The 18067-nt window shown below is 56.6% G+C and overlaps 1 protein-coding gene across 1 annotated transcript in view; it reads right to left on the reverse strand.

Moving 5' to 3' along the window:
• Positions 1–18067, reverse strand: part of PTPRN2 (protein tyrosine phosphatase receptor type N2) — a gene marked incomplete at both ends in the record, with an annotated part of 459743 nt that overhangs the window by 53754 nt on the left and 387922 nt on the right. The window lies entirely within an intron of this gene.

Raw genomic sequence — 18067 nt, forward strand, 5'->3', positions numbered from 1 at the left:
CCCCACGTGGCTACGTCTCCACGCGTACTTTGGGGCAAAGCCTCTACTCTCACCGCCCACATTCACGGCTCCACAAAGTGGGAACGTGCGTGTTTGTGAAGCTAGCCGACGGAGCGGACACAGGGCGTGCGTTTTCGAATGTGAAGTACAAGTGGAAGGGATGGTGGTCGTGGTGGGTCTCAGCTTTTCGCTAGAAAGAGAAGGAACCTTCTAAATTCCCTCCCACGATCTGTGCCTGATTGTACTGCAGTCCTGGGCCATTTACCCGCCACTAGGACACGTGGCACCTGAAGTCCCACCAACGCCCCCACCGACTGCAGCGGGAACGCAGAGTTTAGGGGGCGGCCACAGGAGCGCCTGCTGTGGAGGTGCCTCCGCGAGGCGTCCGCGTGTGATGTGACGGCATCGCGCGTCCTCGGAGACACAGTGACAAGCGACACCAAGTGCAGTTTCAGCATCGCATCCTGTGCGCGGGGAATGCTGTCCCCCACAGGCTCAGACTCCTCCTCGTGCTGGCACAGCCCACACGTGACCACGTGGTCACGCGGCGTGGGCACCCACTCCACGTGGAGCCAGGGGCGGCCCAGCACGTCCCCGCCTCTCCGTGCGTTTCTTTGTCTCTCGCTGTGGAGAGGAGGTGTTTCAGGCTTGCTGGAGAGGAGGAATTGCTACGACGGAGAGCAAGCTGCTGAGTGAAGGTGATTTCCGGGGTGACAGAGCTTCCGAGTCCGCCCCCAGATCACGCCGTCACAGGCAGCGTGTACCGGTGTCAACCCCTGCGATCAGCTTCCAGGGTCCCTGGCCAGCCCCACGCCCGCTGCCCTCCTGTCTCTGAACGCTGGGGTCGGGGTGTGGCACCCCAGTCCATGCTGCTGGGGTCCCCTTACAGATCCCGGCAGCCAACGGGCTCACTGAGCTCACGTGGATTCAAAGACTTCCAAGCGTTAGGGCCTTTGAGAGAAAGTCCCCACCTCACACCTGTCCCGGCGGAGAAGGGGAGTGAGCAAACGTCCACGGCAGAAACGGCACAGAGGGGGCGGGACACACCACGCTGGTGCTGACGAGGCGAGGCGCGGAACTGTCTGTCATTTAAAACCCTTTTTGCGTGAGAAATACGACACCCGGGAGGACTGAGGAAGCTCACAGGAGCGCTAAAGGAAACGTTTCCCAGGCCGTGCGACGCGGCAGAGAGGCGGTTCTTTCGCAGGCGACTCAGGAGGCCGTGAAACTAAATCTGGAAGATGTAGAACTTTACTGGCTAGAGCCTAGCTCATGGGATTAATTATCATTTGGGTTTTGCGAGCCCTACCTGGATGAGTCCTGGGTCACAAGAAGCCAAAACCGACGGGCAAGCCCTGAGCAGGTCCCTGGGTCAGTGGCAGTCGGCCCAGCCCGCGTCTCAGTGAGCGGAGTGCAGAGGAGCTGTGACTTTCCGTGACCTGCGCTCTAGCAGCTGACAGAAATCACAGTGTTACAGACTGTGGGACCCTATTCAGAGTACGCCGGAGGCTCAAGGCCACTCTGAGTGTGGGAATCTGAATCAGAGTGTCCAAGGTTGAGTTGCTCTATGCAAGCGCACAGCAAGGCCACAGTTATCACACTGTACACTGAGGCCACTATTTGGAAAGAAGCCTCTTTGTCTAAGTCGCATAAAGTTGTTACTGACTAGCCAGTACGGGCTGCATTATGGAGAAGATGCATTACTGACCAGCAGGCTGCTGCTGAGGGTACAGAGGCTGCCAAAGCTGTGTGGGAAGATGGACTGTTACCGGGCCGGGGTGTGGCTGCCCGCTGTGTGGGACTCTGTGACTCTGCTTGGAAGAACTGTTTTGTCTGGTGGCTCCTTGTTGGCATTGGCTATGTGGCCACTGGCTTCTACAATAAAGACTCTTATACACCCACCACTTCTCATGGCTTCTCCGTCGAATACCTAGGGTCCAAGAAGGTCCAGCCCTGGCAGAGGGGCTCAGACCCTACAGTTGGTGTAGTGGAGCAGGATGACGGAATAGAGTTCCAGCACAGACTCACAGCTGGAACCTGGGGGGAAATGTCAATAACGCACATATTCTGTTCCAGAAACATGAGAATGTATAACTTGAAAAAGTGAGTAATTCTGTCCTCACCACCTGCTCTTCCTAAACAGAAGGCTGATGTGACGCTTGGTGGGTGTACAGGACAGGAGACAAAGGCCTCCTGAGGAAGATGATGATCAGTAACAGTGATGATGGTGACAGCGACAGGGGCATGTCTGCCTCCGGCGGCCATTCCTGAAGAGCTCAGGACTTCCAGTGAACTGTGCGCATCTCATTATCTTACGTAACATCTTAACAATGAAGGTTATGTGAGCATAGGAAAAATACAAAGAGGAACACTTACAAGCAATGCAAAATAATGAAGAGAATTATACCATATTTTCCATAAGCCTACAACTATTAATACTTAAATTCAGTGCAGAAAGGTTTGCTTGATAGTGTGAGCAAAGCCTGGATCCCTCCTCTTATTGTAGAAGACTTAAGAGTTGCAAGTTATCATCCTGGCTCAGTGGATAGAGCTTCAGCCTGCAGACTGAAGGGTCCCAGGTTTGAGTCCAGCCAAGGGCACATGCCCGGATTACGGGCTTGCTCCCCAGTAGGGGGCATGCAGGAGGCAGCCCATCAGTGATTCTCATCATTGATGTTTCTATCTCTTTCACCCTTCTCCCTTACTCTCTGAAATCAATAAAAATCCTATATAATAAAGAGGGAATATGCTAATTGACCCTCACACCATCACAAAGATAGCAACCCAAGCCAATAAGGAGGGAATATGCTAATTGACCCTCACACCATCACAATGATAGTAGCCCCACAGCCAATAAGGAGGGAATATGCTAATTGGCTGCCCCACACTCAAAGATGGCGGTGCCCACAGCCACAAGATGGTGGCACCCAGTCCCCTCAGCCCTGCTGGCATGCCTGCCTCCAGAGTCTCCCAGCCCCCTCAGCCCCCCAGGGCTGGCCCGAGGTTCAGGCAAGCCTCAGATGTCGGCTGCCCAGCCGCCCAGGGCCGGCCGAGGCTTGAGCTGCCGGCAGTGGCAGCAGCAGAAGTGTGATGGGGCATTGCCTTTCCCTGATTGCCAGGTCGTCTCCCACCCCTGAGAGCTCCCAGACTGTGAGAGAGGGCAGGCTGGGCTGAGGGAATCCCCCTCCAGTGCATGAATTTTCATGCACCGGGCCTCTAGTATATATAAAAAAAGAGTTGCAAGTTATCTTAGATTCCTGCTCACGTGTTGGTTTTAGTCATTTATTCATTCATTCAACTAATTTTATTAAGTATGTTGTTTGCATCAGGGGCTGTGTGTGCTCCTGGGTCTGATTTCTTTTTCTGAGAACAGACCACATACAAGCAAATAAACGTAATTCAGAAAGACAACTTCAGATGGCAGCGCCCATGAGAATACGTAGACAGAGATGGAGAAGGACTGCTCCTGAGCTCATCAGGAAAGATGTGGGGAAGGGCTTGGAGTGCAAGGACCGTGGGGAGTCGTGGGGTGAGGACAGCGAGGCCAGGGCCCGGGGTGGGAATGGACTTCACACGGTCCAGAAACAGAGACAGCCAGGCTGCTGGAGTGAAGGGAGCTCGTCAGCTGGGGAGAATTTTGAAGGTTTTTTTTTTTTTAAATCCTCACCCAAGGATATTCCCCCCTCCCCCATTGATTTTTAGAGAGAGTGGAAGGGAGGGAGGGGAGAGAGAGAGAGAAAGAGAGAGAGAGAGAGAAACATCGATGTGAGAGAGACACATCGATTTGTTGCCTCCCGCATGGGCCCTGACCGGGGCCAGAGGTTGAACCTGCAACCCAGACAGATGCCTTTGACCAGAAATTGAACCCGAGACCCTTCAGTGCTCAGGCCAATGCTCCAACCAGTGAGCTACACAGGCTAGGTCTTGAAGTTTTTAAAAAAAATAAATTATTGGGGTAATATTGGTTAGTAACATTATATAAATTTCAGGTGTACAGCTCTATGATATGACATCTGTATATTCTATTGTGTGCTCACCCCCAGGTCTGGTCGCCTTTAAGGTGACATTTACTTTAACAGCAAAGGGAGGCCATGGAGAGGTTTAAGGTAAGAGGCACATGATGATAAGATGCTTTTAAAAGGTCACTGGCTCCAGGCGGGTCGAAGCACAAGCTGGGACCATCCATATGGATTCCAGCGGCTGAGGCTGGGGATGGAGTGAGGGGGAGAGATGGGTAGAGCCGCTGGGATTGGCTAACAGAGCAAAGGAGGGGGTTTTCATTTATTTAATGTAGATTCAGCTTATTTCATGATCTCACCTGTTCTTCTTTTTATTTATTTACTAGAGGCCTGGTGCATGAAAATTCCTGCACTTGGGGGGTCCCTCAGCCCAGCCTGCACCCTCTTGCAGTCCAGGACCCCTCAGGGGATGTCCACCTGCTGACTTAGGCCTGCTCCCCAGGGGATCGGGCCTAAGCTGGCAGTCAGACATCCCTCTGGCAGCCCGGGAGCCCTTGGGGGATGTCTGACTGCCGCCTTAGGCCCGCTCCCCATCTAAGCCACAGTCAGACATCCTTAGCACTGCCAGGAGGTGGGAGAGGCTTGTGGCTGAGCAGAGCTCCCCCGGTGGGAGTGCACTGTCCACCAGGGGGCAGCTCCTGCATTGAGCGTCTGCCCCCAGTGGTCAATGCGCATCATAGCGACTGGTCATTCCCGGTCATTCATCCATTAGGGTCAATTTGCATATTAACCTTTTATTATATAGGATTTATTTATTTTTAAGTTTTTTAAAAATAAATCTTTATTGTTCAGATTATTACAATTGTTCCTCTTTCTTTCCCCCATAGCTTCCCTTCACCAGGTTCCTACCCCACTCTCTGCCCTTACCTTCCCCCCGCACTGTCCTCCTCCGTAGGTGTACGATTTTTGTCCAGTTTTTCCCGCACCCTCCACTCCCCTTTTCCCCTGAGAATTGTCAGTCCACTCCCTTTCTATGCCCCTGATTCTATTATATTTACCAGTTTATTCTGTTCATCAGATTTTTTATTCCCTTGGTTTTTAGATTCACTTGTTAATAGTTACGTATTTGTTGTTCATAATTTTTATCTTTTTCTTCTTCTTCCTCTTCTTAAAGAATACCTTTCAGCATTTCATATAATTCTGGTTCGGCGGTGATGAACTCCTTTAGCTTTTTCTTTTTTGTGAAACTCTTTATCTGGCCTTCAATTCTGAATGATAGCTTTGCTGGGTAGAGTAATCTTGGTTGTAGTTTCTTGCTATTCATAACTTTGAATATTTCTTGCCACTCCCATCTGGCCTGCATAGTTTCTGTTGAGAAATCAGCTGACAATTGTATGGGTGCTCCCTTATAGGTAATTAACTGTTTTTCTCTTGCTGCTTTTAATATTCTCTCTTTGTCTTTTGCTCTTGGCATTTTAATTATGATGTGTCTTGGTGTGGTCCTCTTTGGATTCCTTTTGTTTGGGGTTCTGTGTGCTTCCTGGACTTGTAAGTCTATTTCTTTCACCAGGTGGGGGAAGTTTTCAGTCATTATTTCTTCAAATAGGTTTTCAGTATCTTGCTCTCTCTCTTCTTCTGGGACCCCCATAATTCTTATGTTGGTACGCTTGAAGTTGTCCCAGAGGCTTTTTACACTATCTTCAACTTTTTGCTTTTTGCTTTTCCGGAGGAGTGCTTTTTGCTTCTTGGTATTCCAAATCTTTGACTTGATTCTTGCGATCCTCTAGTCTGCTTTTAGGTCTCTGTATAATATTTTTTATTTCAGTCAGTGTATGCTTAATTTCTAGTTGATCCCTTTTCATATCCTCGAGGGTCTCATTTAATTTATCAGCCTTTTCTAGGAAATTCTTGAAAAACCTTATAACTGTGGTTTTGAACTCTATATTCAGTCTTTTGCTTTCCTCCATTTCCTTCAATTGTGGCCTGCCTCTTTGTCTCCGCATTTTAGTTGCTTCTCTGAGTTGATGGAGTTGCTTTGTGTGTTAGGTGTCCTAGCAGGGCCCAGTAGCTCAGCCTCCCCAGTTCTCTGTGGTGGACCCTCTTGGTGCACCCCTTTGTGGGCTGTGTGTGCAGTCTTGTTGTAGTTAAGCCTTGCTTGTTGTTGGTATCACTGCGGGGAGTTGTTCTCCAATGCAGTTGGCTGTGAGGATCAGCAGTGTCTCTGCTGGGAGGGCTTCTGTGCTCAGCTTGGATGGGGCAGAGTCTCAGGGTGGTGCAGACAAGCTTTGGTTTCCTGTCTGCCCTGCCCTAAGAGGGCCCTGTTCTCCGTGTCCCACGGCAATGGCTGTGCACACCTCTGAGAGAATGCTGCTCTCGAGTTTCACCCGCTGCCAGACAGTCCAGTTTCTCCCAGACCGGAGCTGGATTTCAGTGCAATCGGGAGGTTTTGTTTTCCTCCCGAACGAGAAAGCTAGCCGCGCGTTTGCTGCCCACCCTCTCTGGGCGCCACAAGTAAGCCAGCCGCGTATTCAGCCGACCGCCCTCTCCGCGCTCACAGATCTCCGCACCTGTCCTCCACAGCTCCTGAGGGTCAGCGTCCCTTTCTCTTTTTTTCTAGTTGTAGAATTTCCACTCATCCAGCTTTCCAGTGGTTCTGGATGATGTCCGCTCTGTTTACCAGTTGTAGTTTTAAAATTGTTGTGGTAGGCAACAATTAGGTGTTTCCCTTGTGCCGCCATCTTGGTTTCTCCTCACCTGTTCTTCTTGATGCTTCTGGATTTCTGCAACCCTTTAGCTTGTAAAATATTCTGTAATTGTCTCAACTCTTCATCCCTCAGACAGCCACAGTGAGGGGAGTTCTCAGTCACAGCCTTAACTCTCCTGAAGTCAAAAGCCTGCGTCCACACCTGAGAAACACCCCGCCAGCGCCAGCGCCAACAGCGTTCTCACCTTTGTCACGTGGACAGCATGTCTGGACATTCGATCTCTGTCATCTTAGCCAATGCATGGATCTCAGAGAAGAGACATTTGCCAAAATACCAGAGAAAATTAATAGCCAATAGCTTAACCCTAAACTCAATTGACCTGGAATAGCTCTGTGACTGCAGGAGCTGGTGGGCTCAGTGTCCTAAGACCCACTCGGGCCGAGACCAGCCAGAGAGGAGGCTGAGGAAACAGACTCGCTAAGAATGAACACTGCACCTCGGCACCATGCACAGCACCTCCTTGGATGCCGTGTGTGGGGCTCAGATGTCGGGAAGACCCTCGGCCCAGCGGGGCTCAGCGGTGGGCAGCAGCCGCACCTCCAGCCCAGCCCGGGCCTGGCACACACACCTGATGCCCCTAGAAGTGCCGTTCCTCCCAGGCCAAGCTCCGGAGCTGCCAGGAACCGGCACGCTGCCTCTCGCGTTCACCGTGCCGCGGGCTCTGGCCAGAAGCGGCCGTAAACTTAGGACTCGGTCCACCCCTTTACCTCAGGGAACACTCAGGCGAAGAAGTAAACATGAGATGTGTTTTCAGGCTCCAAAAGGCCGCCCGAAGTGGCAGTAAGTATCTGTTGATGAGTCCAGGGTGTGGCCCCTGGCCCCGCCTTGAGGACGGGCGGCAGCTCCGTGGCCACGTGTCCTCCGTGTCAGACACGAGGGTTAAGGTAACGCCAGGGCCACTGAAAACGCAGGTGAGACTGAGCTGCCGCGGAGACGCAAATGGGACCGTGTTGGAGAAATGGATCCTGCGCTTCATTTAACACGTTTTCTTTGACGACATTTACTGTCTACAGTGTTAGATGCGCACTCAGAAGGGGTGAAAGGCAGCTCCCGATGCTAATAAGCAAACGGATTTCTTCTAGAATGTTCTCATACATTTAAAAACTTCCAGCTTTGGCTCCGTGGCTCTCGCCTTCCCCGGCTGTGTGGGAAGACTGCACGATCCATTCCGGGGACACACAGCGGCTCGGATCCTGTAAAATATTCATTTGCTTCCGGAGATGTCTGCACCCTGCTGACAAACGCAGACGCAGTCACACGGAGACTCAGAAAATGGCTATTTTAATGGCAAATGCTTTCGTCAAACCTCTTTCCACTAAACATTTTCTTCAGAATTATTTTCATTAAGAAGTTGAACAATTTCCACATTAGCTGCTAATCCCCTTTCATTTAAAAGTCTGCTGATAAAATTCTTTGCTTGTCATTCAAATAGTGAGGAATAATTACCGACGGCTTCCATCTCAGCTTCATTATGGTAAATGGCCTGGACGGCTGCAGCGAACGTCAGCTTTGATGCATCTCAAAATGCAATCCCATGGCCTCCCTGGGCTGCGTGCAGTTAATTACACAGTTACTAAGGGGACGTGTGCGAACGAGAGCCACGCTCGGCCAGGCCACCGCCTCACACGCCTCCTGTATCTCGCTTCCTTCTGTGGCTTGGTCCACAGACAAAAAACCCACCGCCATCGACAACGTCGGGTTTTAAATGTGAGTCTGCAGCTGCTTCAATGAACACATGTCTGAAGAAAAATTAACTAGATTTTATGTTAGTTCTACTAATTTTTGCCTTTTAAAAGTTTAAAATATCTACCCAAGGCATCTCAAGCTCCTGAACTAGCTGCTTCTCAAACAAAAGTTTACAGGTGATGCCCCGGCCGGTGTGCTAAGTGGTTAGAGCGCCGGCCAGCATACTGAAGGGCCTCAGGTTTGATTCTCGGTCAAGGGCACACACCTGGGTTGCAAGTTTGATCCCCAGCCTGGCTGGTGTGTGTGCGGGAGGCAACCAATTGATGTGTTTCTCTCACATCAATGCTTCTCTCTCTTTCTCTCTTTCCCTCCCTCCCTCCCTCCCTCCCTCCCTCCCCTCCCTCCCTCCCTCCCTCCCTTTGCACTCTCTCTAAAAATCAATGGAAAAAGTCTCCTCGGGTGAGGATTAACAACAACAACAAAAAGACATTAGAGGTAAGGTGTCTTGTTTCTACCAATGATCTGTTCTCCTTCAAGGATAAGTGAGAAACAGTGGAAAAGTGGGAAGAAACCACATACAAATTGAAGAGATAAATCCAATCATTCTAATTTTTATAAATTGATTTTAGAGAAGAGAAAAGGAGAGAGAGACATGGATTTGTTGCTCCGCTCATTCACGCACTCATTGGTTGCTCCTTGTATGTGCCCTGACCGGGGATCGAGCCTGCAACCTTGGCCTGCCCGGTGCGCTCTAACCACTGGGCACACGGCCAGGGCCCATCTATCATTCTAAACAAACTGCACTCTCCTCAGCCTGTCCTCACCAGGTCGCACCCATGCCTGGCGGCAATGAAGCCACTCATTCCCTGTGGATCGCTGCGTTTGTGAACTTTCAGCACAGAAACTACCGTGGACCTGCACTAGGAGAGGGAGCGTTTCTGAGACTTGGACACGGACTAGACATCAGAATGGTTAACCCGCTAATGCCCCGTTTCTGTCCCCTTTTTATAAATGACTGGGAAATAGGAAAGATGCATTTGCAAGTACTTGTTTTACAGCCACTTTTATTAATATAAATGAGTACACAGTCCTTATTAAGTGAGGAAATAAAATTTGGATTTTGGTCTCCACCATGTCCATTTGACATGTGAAGTACACTTGAAGCTAGAGTTTCTTAGAAATTCCATTTATGTATAAAAGTCAGTTGCAAACCAAGCTGGGCTTCCCGAGAGCTGACCGGACGGAGGGATGTGAAGGAGGAGCGTGGCCGCCGTCCTGAGGCACCAACCCCGGAGGGGGCTCCAGACCTAACAGATTCTGGGGGAAAACGGCCCCTCCGAGCGAACAGCATCGCCGGCGCCCAGGCGCGGGGCCGCGGGGGCCGCGGGACCAGGCAGCGCTGTGACGGAGAAATGGGGCTCCTGTTAGCTCCAGTGCCCTTTCCTCCGGGCCTGCTTCACAGCAGGCGTTCGGTGACAGCCTCCGCGTGTTGCGCAACAGTCAATTCATGTGTTAAATGCCACCCCGCCCTCCCCAGCTGAAGGTCACCTACAAAATCCCAACAGCCAATCCCAGGCCGCGGCCACAGCAGCAGCCCCTCTCGGACCCCCACACCTTCACCCCCATCCGACCCGGGAGGAGGCCCAGAGGAGACCTTTTTGCCGGAAAGATGAGACGACGGTTATCACAGGGACCTTTCAGGCCGAGGAAAGAGGAGGGACGGTTGCCTAGCAACGCGGACAGCTTCTTCCCCATCACAAAGCCAAGATCTTTTCTTAGAACAGCCTTTGTGTTCCGTGCCTGTGATGTGCTCATTATGATTTCCGAGGATGTTTTTAGGAAGAAGAAAGCATTTCCGTGGGTGGTGCGAGGTGCCCGGGGAGAGGCGGAGGCAGGAGCTGCTCTCGTGCCCGAAGGCGAGCACCAGGTCCACACCGGGCAGAAAGTACGGCAGGGATTCCAACAGCGCTCAGGGGCCAGTGCTCTCTCCCTGCCCCCTCCTTCCTTCCCTCTTCCCTCCTTCCTTCTCTCCCTCCTTCCTTCCTTCTCTCTTCCCTCCCTCCCTCCCTCTCTCCCTCCCTCCCTCCCTCCTTCCTTCCTTCCTTCCTTCCCTCTTCCCTCCTTCCTTCTCTCTTCCCTCCTTCCCTCCCTCCCTCCCTCCCTCCCTCCCTCCCTCCCTCCCTCCTTCCCTCCCTCCTTCCTTCCTTCCTTCTCTCTTCCTTCCCTCCTTCCCTCCCTCCCTCCCTCCCTCCCTCCCTCCCTCCCTTCCTTCCTTCCTTCCTTCCTTCCTTCCTTCCTTCCTTCCTTCCTTCCTTCCTTCCTTCCTTCCTTCCTTTCTCCTTCCCTCCCTCCTTTCCTCCTTCCCTCCCTCCTTCCCTCCCTCCCTCCCTCCTTCCTTCTCTCTCTCTCTTATTTGTTATTATTTTTAATCCTCACTGAGGATATGTTTATTGATTTTAGAGAGAGGGAGAGGGATAGAGAAACATCGCTGTGAGAAACATCGATCCATTGCCTCTGTACGTGCCCCAAGTGGGGATCAAACCGACAACCCAGGTATGTGCCCTGACCGGGACTCGCGCGCACAACCTTTCAGTGTATGGCATGACGCTCCAACCTACTGAGCCACCCAGCCAGGCCAAGTACTTTGGTTTTTAATTCCTAATGTGCAATAAGATAAGAATAGGAGGATAGAAATGTCATCAATACTGGAACAGCTCACACAAGACTCAAAAATGTATCTTCTCTTCACCAACCAAGCTCGCTAAGGGGCACCGAGCCTGGAGCCCCAGCCTGTGTCCCAGGCCTTCCTGTCAGCAGCGAACAGCTGCCTCCCACGGAGGGAAGGGACAACGAGGGCCCAGGGTCAGCCGCAGCCACTGAGCCGCCGGCCAACATGCCTCACCAATGCTTGGAGATGAGGAGTTCGAAGTAGAGGAGAGAAGAAAGTCGACCCATCAAAAATCATTTTCACGGTTTAGGGTGAAGAGTTAGGGAGAAGACTATCCAAGACATTTTCCACCTTTTTTTCAGCTCAACTGCAGGATGACGCACCCGTGCGTTTGCGAGGTGTGGGGTGAAGTGGGCATGGATCACACGGTGCCACCCTCTGCCCTCCTGCTCCAGCTCACGCAGCCAGAGCCTGCACCCCAACAGCCGCTGTCACCCTCGTCCAAACGTGTGCGCCGGGTTTCCCCATGCCGCCCGCGGTTGGCATGTTGAGCCACTCACCTGCCCCCTGCCCGCTGACCGACGCTCCAGTCACCACGCAGCCAGGCGGCTCATGGACACACGGTGTGAGTGCCTGCGAGGGGAGGTCAGGCCCGCCTGCACGCAGGAAGGTGAGCGGGGAGCCCGCTGCCGAGGGCACAGTGCGCGGCCCCTCAGACACCTTTCTTCATGGCGCAGGACGTGCCATGGGCCCGCAGGTGGTCGGCCCGCAGGTGGACCGGCAGGTGGACCGGCAGGTGGTCGGCCCGCAGGTGGACCGGCAGGTGGGCCCGCAGGTGGGCCCGCAGGTGGACTGGCAGGTGGTCGGCCCGCAGGTGGTCGGCCCGCAGGTGGACCGGCAGGTGGACCGGCAGGTGGACCGGCAGATGGTCGGCCCGCAGGTGGGCCCGCAGGTGGACCGGCAGGTGGACCGGCAGGTGGACCGGCAGGTGGTCGGCCCGCAGGTGGACCGGCAGGTGGACCGGCAGGTGGTGTGAACCAACGGCAGCGCACCACTGGCCCCGTGTTCTCTGGTTTGACTGGCCTTGGACGTATGTTCCCAGACAGTAGAAGGCGGGGTCACCTGAAGACCCTCCCCCACAAGACACTGGGAGGTGCTGGGCCCATGGCAGGCCAGCCTCTCACAAAATTAAGGGGACTCCTCAGGAATCCGAAAGGAGAGGGACGCGAACACCAGGGCGGGAGCCACGTGGCCGCAGACGCCCAGGCCCTCGGGGAGGGGGCAAGGCCTTGGGGCCCGAGGGGCCATGGGGGCCTGCCCGCCGGAGGCAGGACTGGACCTGGACCTGCACACCAGGACCTCAGCAGGCCCACTCTCAGCGCAAGGGTCACCCAGGGACTCCACCTGGGAAGCTGTTTGGACCCTGGGCCTCACCTGGTCAGAGGACGGAGGCTCACAACACATAGGTGACTGTCCCGGACTCTCGGGTGAGGAACTGCATCGTAATGATTGAGGACATTAGAGCGGGAATCAACAATATGACAAGAACAACACAGCAGGCAGATTTTAACGACTACAGATGAAGAATGTACCCCTTGAAATGGGGAACGCAATGGGTGGAGTCCATAGGAGACATGGAGAGGAGAGAGCTGGGAATCCCCGATGGCAGCGGAGGCCGAGTGACAGCCCCTGGGAGGCCGGGGAGGTGCCCGACCTTCTCCCCCGGAGGGAACAGAGAGGGTGGGAGAGTCTCGTTTGAGCCACACACGGTGTGGCATTTTCTGGCACTGATGGAATACAGGACTTCTCCAGTTCAGAAACCACAGAAAGACCAGGGAGAAAAGAAAAAGAACACCAGCTCCATCCTGGCACAAGAAAATCCCAGACCAGCAAAGTGTGGATTTAGGAGACAGTGTGGCTGACTCAGAAGGGCTCAGACCTGTGCACAGCGACAGCACCGCAGGCAGGAAAACAGTCTTTTCAAAGCCACAAGAGGGGGGCCACGAGAGGGGAAGCCACGAGAGGGGAAGCCACGAGAATCTGACCCTTGGCTCCTCTGCTATGCAAGTGTGAGGATCAATCAAAGAGTTTTCCAGACACACGGTTGGTAGATTTTCTGACTAAAAGACTAAAAGAGGGTATATTTCAGGTAAAAAAACAAAGACATTTTACCCCAAACTAAGAATTAGAAGGAGAAATGGTGAAGGAAACAAAGAACACCTGTTAAAATGGAAGTCACGTAGGCCGGGGGCTCAGTGGTTAGAGCATCAGCCCTGCGCCCTGAAGGGTCTTGGGTTCGATTCCTGGTGAAGGCACGTGCCTGGGTTGCAGGTTCGATCCCCGGTCCGGTCAGAGTGTGTACAGGAGGCAACCAATCGCTGTGTCGCTCACATGGATGTGTCTGTCTGTCTGTCTGTCTCCCTCCCTTCCTCCCTTCCACTCTCTAAAAATCAATGGGAAACGTATCTTCAGGGAGGATTAACAGAAAAACCTTTTAAAAAGAAAGTCAGTCTCCACAAGTGTGACTTTAAAAATGGTTCCTTTAAGGATAAACAGAGTGAGAGGGACCGGCAACAGCACCCTGGGCGTCCGGGAGGTGACGGAGCCCGGCCTCTGGGGCAGGCACGTCGCTGGAGCCACCAGGACACTCACCCGCTGTGAGTGCCGACCGAGGAGCCAAGGAGGGGACGGGGGCGCAGTGTCTGCAGAAGCTGGGAGACGACCCAGAGGCGGCGGCGCGTCTTCGCACAACCTGCTGGGTGTGAGCTAACCTGCGTGAGGGCAGGTCCTGCCAAGTGGCTTTGAACGGAAGCTGCAGTCAGAGCTGGACGAACACCCCACTTCGAGGGTGAAGGCGGAGAGGGCGGGGCCTGCTGGTCAGTGACTGACACCTACTGTGCGCCAGGCACACACTGGGCACTGTGCCCACGGGGCCTGCAGGACTGACCAGCTCTTCCTGGAGCGTGAGAAGCCTCGAGCAGTGAGAAGCAGGCGCGGGTCGGTTTCAGCCCCGAGAGTGTCCCAGGGGCAGGTGTGACGAGGCCTCGAGGACACGACCGGGTGGGAAACTTGGCAGCCGCAGGAAAGGTTGGGAGGAGACCCAGGAGGCTCTGAAAAGCCACCCCCGCCCCAGGCTTTAGCCGCGCGGCCGCGGCGGAGAGGTCCACGCCGCCTCACGGACTCCAGCAGACGGGTTCCCGGCCAGGAGCAGCCCTGTCCTCACACCTGTCCGTCCCTGTCACCCTGACTCTGGCCCTGGCCCCTGGCTCCATCTTCCTGCTCTGAGAGTCAACACAGCCCAGGACTCCCGCCACGGAACCCCACGTGACGCAGCGTGTGAAGGCTTCCCACGGCTCCCACGGGAGGAGGACACCCCAGCAGGCGACTCACGCCTGCCTCACGGTGCGGGCGAGCGGCGTGTCTCCCTCGAGGCACTTCACGCCCAGGAGGCCTCTGTGCCAACGTCAGGGCAGAAACGACTTCAGCTCCCGACGGGAGGCGGAGGCCACGCCCAGGAGCAGAGCCCGGCAGGGAGGGAGCAGGACGAGGGCCTGTCACTGCCCTCGAGGACACGTCTCCGAGGAGCTCCGGGGAGCAGCTGGCCGACACGTGGTCAGTGTGGATGCGCCCAGGCCAGGGGCGTGTGGGGACGTGGCCGCGAGCGAGACCAGGCGCAACGGGCACACAGGCTCCTCGTGAGACTCGAGGTGCGTGGAGCCGTGCCCGTGGGAGGGAGGCACACTGATGTGCGGGTGCCTGTGCCAGCGCGGGGACACGGCCCTCCACCCGTGGGCCGGCCACGCCCACGCCAGGTCAGAGCGGCCGCGGGAGCTCCCCCTCTGTGGCGCGCGCAGCCTGGGGTCCCTCCGTCCGTCGTGACGTTCATTCCCCAGGGCTCCCGGGGACGGCGGCCGCCACAAAGGCTCAGGGACGCCAGTGGCTGCTCAGCCCTCGTGTCCCAGGGGCAGAGGGCACGCGTGGCGCTGGGCCCACACCCCTCCCCATGGACATAGTGCTTCGGGCAGGCTCTGCCCGCCATTGTTGGTGAAGGCCTCTGCGCTTTGCCCCGAAGGGGGACAGGATCAAATCAACGTTTTTCTTAACCCCCCAAAGCCTGAGCTCGGGCTTTTCAGCCTGCACACGCAGGGGACCCGCTGGGCCGACCAGTGGCCGTGTCCTGGGCTCCTCCGTCCACGTCACTGCCTGCACAGCTGACCCTGGCATCCATCACCCAGGACTGGCTCCCAATGTCTGCTGAGGGCGCCAGCCTTCCAGGAAGAGACGGGTTCCCAGGGGCCGTGGACCTTCTGGAGGGGCGTGGTGGGTTTCTCAGAGGGGACCCCACACATGGACACACAGTGTGTTCATATATTTGTGCGAAGCCACCTGCCTGGGGTCCCTGCCACACGCCGGTCACCAGGCCTGGGCCAGCGGGCTGCTGACGAGGGTCCTTCCTCCCCACTCCTCGGCCCAGACCCTCCGTCCCTGCGAACATGGGCACCTCGCCTCCCGCCAGGCCCTGTGCTGGGCGCGGCTCCAGCCCACTCCTTCCATCTGCCCCAGACCCGGCTGGCGGGGCCGGGGCCACTGCCCAGCCCCATGGGCCCGTGCAGCCCGCACCCTGCGCGCTGCTGGGTCCCGGCCGCGGCGTCTTCCCTTGGGGGAAGCCCTGGCCCCGGCGCTCCGCCAAAAGGAAACTGGTCCCATTTCTTTGTCGGGACCCTCTGGCGTCTGTGAGGACAGTGTGGGTGAGGAGGCGGCGAGGAGGCCGCTCAGCCGGGGCCGCTCTGCAGGGGAGAGGCAGGCTGAGTGCGTCGGATGCAGAAGGTCCCAGCTCTGAGCCAAGCTCATCGGACCCGAGCCTGTGCCGTCCACGCCGTGTGCTGGGCTCTCGAGGGCAGCCCGCCGTCCGCACGTCCTCCCACAGCTGCCCGGGAACCCTCCTCCCCAGCTGCGCACTGGCGGCCTCTCGCCCTGAGCCCCAGTGCCCCGAGACCACCTGGATGGCCTGGGCCACTGGTCTCCTCGGGGTCCCGTCACCTGCGTGGGGCCCGCGTCCTCTGTCACCCGGTCGATCCTCTCCTCCGGGCACAGCCTCGCCGGCGCCGTCTCCTCTCCGAGATTCTGTTGCCACGGCTTCCTGGCATGAGGTCACAGCACATGCATGTCGCTGCTGTGGACACAGTGACCTGGACAGGGCGAAGGCTCCTCCCAGCCTGGCCCGGCTGCCGGAGATGGGCCTGTCCTCCACCCCTTCTTCCTGTGCCGATGCCTCTGCGTCTGCGACGGGAACGCTCCCCCGTCGCACTCTGGGAAGGTCGCGGTGACCGCCACGTTTCTGACGCCGTGGCCACTCCTCCCTCTGCTGTGGGTCCCCTTGAACCTTCCAGGTAGGACGTGCCCCTGCGCCGTGTGTACACACAGTGTGTTCATATATCTGCAGCTCTGGTCACAGTGGGTCACCGTCCTGGAGCCTCAGTGCGTGAGGCTGTCGGAGTTCACGTGCCTTTGAACACAGCTCTGGGCCGCTCACCACGCGCTGCGGCCTCCGCCCTGCAAACGGGCTGTGGGTCCGGAGCTGGGAGCTGAGCCCCGTCCCCTCGTGCAGAGGGGGGACGATCGGCAAACATGCTTCGTGGGGCGCAGGTGTGTGGCCTCTCCAGGCGAGGGAGAAGGCCTGGTGCCAGGACAGCCGTGGGGTGGAGGCAGCGCCTGAACCGGCCGGCAGAGTGGGCAGAGGGCAGACGGCCAGGACCCCCGAGCGCGGACAGACCCTCAAGGAAGGCCCGGCCCTCATGCAGGCCCACGTGGCACATCCAGGGTGCGCACATCCCCCTCCATTGCCCTGCTCCTGCCCAGGCCCGCGGGGACCCCCGAGACGGCGTGCTGCACGCAGGGCGTCCTGAGCACTGAGGGCCTGCGCGTCCGCGTGGCGCCGGTGGCCCGGAGGAGGTGCACTCGGCTCTCGCGGCACCAGGGCTCGGAGTCAGTGACCCCCTGCAGGGACACGTCCCGTTAGGCGTGGCAATGCCACCCACGCGAAGGCTAGGTCCGTGCGTGCGCGGCGCGTGCATTTCCTTGGAGAATTAACTGCCACGTGTGCGCTCACCGTGAATGCCACGCCACGTTTCTCCGTGGGAAGCGCAGTACTCCCATGTCCCATTGGGACCGAGACCTCATCGGACTGTAACGCGTGGCCGAAATCGGACACGACGTGGGCCCCCAGCGCTGCGGCGACCGAACCCCTGGCCTGTGGGCCGAGTTTCCTTTTCTAAAAGGGCCAGACATTGTTGAAAACGATGCAGTGGACTCACTGTCCGGCCACATACGTCCGTGAGGAAGCGTGTGAAGGCAGGTGGCCTGTCCGGGGCGCCCTCCGTCCCTGGGCCTGCACGGGCAGAGCGCAGGTGTGTGCGTGCAGCTCAGCGCGGACAGTGGCTGCTGGTCTTTGCCTCCCTGCAGGCTGCTTCCCGCCACGTGGCGCATCCGTCCCCACATCTGGTCCAAACGGCACGGCATCCTGAGCTCCTGCCCGCGGACTTGGCCCCCCAAGATGGATACCCCCGGCGCACCTCAAAATGGACACGCCCAGTGGCACCATCGCCTGTCGGGGCCTAGGGCCTCTCCAGGCCCCCCCTCCGGGCTCTGCAGCCGGACTTTTAAGTGAAAATGCGGTTTCCTGTGTCCCCCAAATTCACATGTTGAAACCTACCCCCACGGGATGGCGGCTGACGGTGCGGACTGAGGGGCGATGAGGTCACGAGGTGGCGCGTGACGGATCGGCGCCCTGGTCCCAGGAAAAGGGACCCGGGGCCCTCGCCCTCCACCACCGCGGACAGAGTGGGAGGCTCCTCCACCCGACTCCAGCCTCGGAGCCGTGAGAGCCACGCCGGTGGTGCTGGTCACAGCGGCCGTGGTCCGGCTCCTCCCGCTCCGTTGGCGTTAGTAAACACGTAGGCGTCGCCCCAGAGGGAAGCGCTTCACCACCA

The sequence above is a fragment of the Cnephaeus nilssonii genome (genome assembly GCF_951640355.1).
Source record: "Cnephaeus nilssonii genome assembly, chromosome: 12".
Lineage (NCBI taxonomy): Eukaryota > Metazoa > Chordata > Mammalia > Chiroptera > Vespertilionidae > Cnephaeus > Cnephaeus nilssonii.